This window comes from Chenopodium quinoa, unplaced genomic scaffold (genome assembly GCF_001683475.1).
Source record: "Chenopodium quinoa cultivar QQ74 unplaced genomic scaffold, ASM168347v1, whole genome shotgun sequence".
In the NCBI taxonomy this organism is placed as follows: domain Eukaryota; kingdom Viridiplantae; phylum Streptophyta; class Magnoliopsida; order Caryophyllales; family Amaranthaceae; genus Chenopodium; species Chenopodium quinoa.
Window position 1 is genome coordinate 5,807,421 of NW_018744502.1, and position 5,608 is coordinate 5,813,028.

At 34.0% G+C, this 5,608-nt stretch overlaps 1 long non-coding RNA gene across 1 annotated transcript; it reads right to left on the reverse strand.

The window, feature by feature from the left end:
• Positions 1-2,890: 2,890 nt before the first annotated feature.
• On the reverse strand, positions 2,891-5,115 carry LOC110698057. Its single transcript, XR_002506648.1, has 2 exons — positions 4,796-5,115; positions 2,891-3,883 (listed from the first exon to the last, which is right to left on the reverse strand). It is a non-coding gene; the product is annotated as an uncharacterized LOC110698057 (long non-coding RNA).
• Between the last annotated feature and the right edge of the window lie 493 nt (positions 5,116-5,608).

Here is a 5,608-nt window from a genome sequence, read left to right on the forward strand (position 1 = left end):
TATTTGAATCATATATCAGATATGAAACTATGTAGCTCTATAAAAATATGTAGTTTCACATTTAACGATGATAGCAATTAAACCTGTCAATTTTTGACTCGATCCGCAAACCCGATCCGAACCCAACCCGTTTTTGTGGGTCTTGAACAACTTTTTTTTATCCGTAACCCGATTTAACCCGATCCCGTTTAATCCGTAAATATGCAGGTCAAACCCGACCCGTTGACCCAATTTTATGGATTTTTTTTAGTAAAAACATTTATTTGAAAATTAATATTAGTTTATTGATTAGGTTTGATCGTTTGTCTACCATCGGACATTCATTTAATCTCTTTTTCATTTATCTATCTTATATAACCCTTACTCAAATCCACACCAATCACCTCTTACACCAACTATTGACCCACACTAATTGCATACACAACCCACATCACTGTCATGCCACTGATTAATATGTATGTCTACTGATATTATGTCAAGTGATATTATACTCCACATATATAATAATGCTAGCCTCTTCCTTAAATTTTGGAATGTTTAAAAGTTTTATTTTTAATTTTATTATCATTTTTTATTAGTTAGGAATTGATGTGCTTTGGTGAAATGATGACAGTTTAAATCATGTAGCATGTAATGGCTAATCCAAAATGATATGGTGAAGATGTTCGATTAAAAATGTGGGGAAAAAAATAGCAAAGTAAGCTTGAAGAATCAGAAATTACTAAAAATTAGCCAAAAAAAAATTAAATAAAAAATTGTTCTAAACTCGTTGGGTTGACCCAAACCTGAAACTTTGGGTTAGGGTTGAGCGTTTCTCAACCCGTGACCTGAAGTAACCCGATCCGAAATAACCCGTGACCTGAAACGACCCGACTCAAACCCAACCTAACTGACCCGATTGACAGGTCTAATAGCAATGCAAGTAGCTTAACTGGGATTACATAAACGAAGTATTTAACGTTTTTGTTTTGATAATTGACATGTCAAATGTGGGATCTATTGGTACTTGTGGCTTTTCATTGGAGAAGTTAATAGATTGAAATTCATATAGTTTAACAATAGTAGTGATGTGGCAAAGCTGAACTATAAAGGTAGTAGCTTTTTATCATGGATGCTCTTAAATACTCTGGCTGTATTTTTTAAAGTGAAAGTCTACACCATTTATTTAATCTATTTTGACTAATATTAATGATTTATACATAAAAAAATTATAGTTTTATGGGTGTTTCTTGAAATCGTCTCAATGAAAAGTTTAATTAATATTCAATTGCTATAATTTTAACTTATGAGTAATAATTAAAAATGTTATTGGTCAAAGTTTTATATTAGTAATGCCCAGATTAAATGTATGTTTCACATAAGAAAAACACGAAGAAAGTATAACGGGAAAACGAAATAGTAGTAATACATAATCAACTAATCATGATTGTTTTAGTATCAAAACAATCACCTCGAATGAGGTTCATTTCTAAAGTGGACGAAGACTTGATGGTATTGCGTTAAATGGCTTTAGCACCTACACAAATAAGCATGTAAATTTGGAGGTGTGTCCGAGAAAACCCTTCAATGTCTAAATTAGCTCGGGGGCATGTTTATTGAGTATTGATAAGATGTCAATGTCAAGGCAAAGGTTGGCAAAATTGGACAGTAGGAGGCTCAATGGTGATGATATTTTGTTAGGTGTAAAATGTAATAAATATTTTTCTTTTTCCCTTCTATGGAGGTGGTGATTAAAGAGGAATGTTTATTGTTATCTTCATATTCAGAGTGTAATAAATATTTTTCTTTAGGTTATTTTTTTTTTCCTTGTATTGGGAGTGAAGTACATAAACTTTATTTATTTTACTAGGACAGCTAACGCGCGCGTCATATCTAGCCATATTCGAAAGTTGTTTTGGTTTGACCTTAAATCGCAAATTTAGTTGTTATGTAAACAACTATGTTTAGGTGTATAAATGTCCAAGGCAACTAACATTAATGATAGAAAATAAGTAAATAAACATTTTTAAGGTATAATTGTCTATACACTTTTCATTAATAAAAACTTGTACTAATGAGGGTATATATGTAAATACATATTTTGAAGAGTATAATTGCATCACACTTCATAAGAGTAATCTTATTCTAAGGTAGGGAAGAATTACACTTACATGTACTCCAAATACACGTACGTTTACATCTTTGTCATATACTCCATACTTCGTACCTTTTATTTTATTTTTTTTGACGGGATACTAAAAATTAAATTTATAATAATTTTCTTTTGAATTAGTCATAAGCTCATGGGGATGGAATGTAAGAAGATGTAAAATTTCATTCATATCTTAGAAACTGTACGTACTCAAATATCCTAATCCACATAGTCTCTATTAATCGGAAATTAGGTTGATTCGACTTAATAATACGGACTAATAATAAATAAATAAATAATCTTAATATTTAGGACTTTTGAATTAATTCCAAATCAACAAACCCAATTCAAATTTAATCAATGTAAATCATAGTTAAATTGAGTTGGATTTAAACTCAGTGTAAAAAAAAAAAAAAAAAAAAAAAAAAAGGGTTTTTTAGATGTTACCACTAAAAAATAACCCACTTTTTGAACTACCACCCATATAAATTTTTATTGTAAAATACCACAAAAAAAGTGGGTTATTTTTTAGTGGTAAAATCTAAAAAATCCTTTTTTTAGATCTCACCGTCATTTCACACTTACCGTCAAAAATACCGTTAAATTATATAATTTTTGAAAACATCATCGATTTCTATGCCAAAACTTGCTCTTAGAAGATCTTATTTGAGGTCAACATTGACAAAAAATTACCAAAAATGTCTCATTTCGCGTGTGTCACGCAAGCCAAGGTATTTTTTTAGTGCACAAAGTGCGTCATTTTTTTTTTTTTTTTTTTTTTGAGAAAAGGCAAGATTTTATTAATCACACAAACCAAACATTACACTGAGGATACTAATCCCCTAGGCAAATGCCCCTTAGCCAAGCTAAGTCTCTAGCCTTAACTTTACTAAAACTAACACTACAAATTCTATGATACACATCAAAACCTATCCTATTTACAAGAACTTCATGCCTCGGAATTTTTGTTCCCCTAATGGCCTCATTCCTTTGCCGCCAGATATTATAGATCAAACCTGCACAAAAACTTTGGCACACCTGTTTCTAGAATCTATTCTTGCACCCTAACACCACTCATTACATGCTATCATTTTACTGAAGTTCTCTTCTCTACAGTCTGTCCTGTAGTAGCATCATCAGCTTCTGACTATAATCACACTAAAAAAGAATGTGATTTATTAGACTATGAACAGGTACCACATAAAGGACAACTATCATCATCTACTACACCATACAGCTTCAGCTTATCCTTAGTTCTCAATCTCCCCCAAGCTGCAATCCAGGCAATAAACCGATGTTTAGGTATATTGAATCTATTCCAGATCCAATTACACCAAGCAACTTTTGGATTAGAGTTCTGCAACTATTTATAAGCAGATGCAACTGTATAGCCAGATGCATAATGCTGCCAAATGTTGCCAACAAAGCCATTCTTGATTTGTTCCTTCATCTTCTATATTTGTTTCCATCGCCAACTAGCTTGAGCAGGGCACCCAACTCTCTTCCAATTTATGCCTTTAATATAATGGTGACTAACCCATCTCAACCAAAGACTTTCATTCTTAATGGCAATATCCCACACGTACTTGCCCATAGTTGCAACATTTTAAGAAAGATAATCTTGAACTCCTAGTCCACCTTGTTTCTTGGGTCTGCAAATGATCTCCCAAGCAATAAGAGGAACTCTACTATAGCTTTTCCATCCAAGATGAAATTTCTTTAAAAATAGCCATCATTCCTTCTAACACTTTCCTAGGCAGCACAAATAGAGAAGCCCAATAAGTGTGCAAGGACATAAGAATCACTACTAAACATTAAGGTTTTTGCGACTGCCTCAAACTGTCACTGGAAATAGCAAAAACGGTCGCTGAAAATAATTGCGACCGTCAATGGTCGTAACGGGGTGGTCGTTATTCACTTGGTCGCAAAAAGAAATTATTATGATTGGTTGACGGTTGCAGATTTTTTGCGACCGTTTTTATTATTTTCAACGACCGCATGGAAAACGGTCGCAAATATTAATAATTGCGACCGGTTTAAGCAGCGGTCGCAATTATGGAAATTAGCAACCGCTTTTGGCCATCGCTAAAAGTTTAAAAAACACAAAAAAAAACAAGAAAAAAACACACCCACTTCCTATACTTCACAGCCAGCCCCACCACCACTTCCTTCCCAAGCCAACTCCACCGACCGCCACTTCCCACCTAAACCACCTTTACCCACCACACTGCCCACCCTAAAACGCCACCCAATCACCTCGAAAACACCACCTGCACTCTCGGTAACTCCAACAACCACCACAAAAACTCCAGTCCACCCCGAAAAACCCAACCAGCCACCACAAAAGCTGACCCCACCCTAAACAAAATTAACGAAAATTCAAACTTGAAAATCGAACAAATTTAAACCCACTAAAATTAACTAAAATCAAACCCAAAAATAACAAAAATCAAACAAAAAAAAAATCAACATTGGAATTCAACGAACCACAAAAATCAAATTAAAAACGCAAACCAAAAATCTAATCAACTCAAAACCAGACAATAAATCAAACCCAAAAAATAAACTAAAAACAAACCACAAAAATTAACCAAAATCAACCAGAATGAAACAAAAAGCAATGAAAAATGAAACCAAAAATCAACCAAAAACACAAAAACATACCTCAAACCCCGAATTGACTTTGAATTTCACTTCGAATTTGGTTTAATAAGGCCAAATTCGACCATAAAAAGTCTAGATTTAGAGTTTTCATGGTAAATTTGACCTTAAAAACCATGAACTTTTTAACACCACCACTTGAGAATCGAACCAAGAGAAATATGGATCGTGAGGGAGAAGTTTCCGGACTCAACAATACCACCAACGTTGTCGGAGAAGAGGGGACTACTCATTCTGAAACAGATCAGTAGAGGAAAGAGAAAGAGAAGGAGAATGGAAAAGTGTGAGGAAAGAGAAGGAGAAGGAGGAGAAGTGTGAGAAGAGGAAAGAGAAAGAAAAGTGGCGCCTAAAAAAATTAGGGTTAGGGTGAGTTTTGATACTTTTATTTTTTATTTTTTAAATAACACTGTTGCGGCCATTTAATAGCCCAAAAACGGTTGTAAATTTGTGACCGCTTTGAAAACGATCGTAATACTGCGACTGCGTACAAATCGGTCGCAAATTTCATATTTTGCGACCGTTTTTATGACGGTCGTAAAAAATCGGTCACAATTTGGCCGAATTTTAGTAGTGCAAACATCATTCACCAAAACCACTCTAGTAGTGTAAGACATGGTTCTACCTCCCCAAGCTTTAATTCTTGCCACAATTTTGTCAATCAGCACATTACAATCATCCTTTGAAAGTTTCTTGGCATTAATTTTACCCTAAGATACTTAAAAGGAAGAGAACCTTCCTGGAAGCCAGATATGTTCTTAATGCCCTCTCTCTCATCCTGATCCACATTGCAAAAATAAACATTCGATTTCCCTCCAT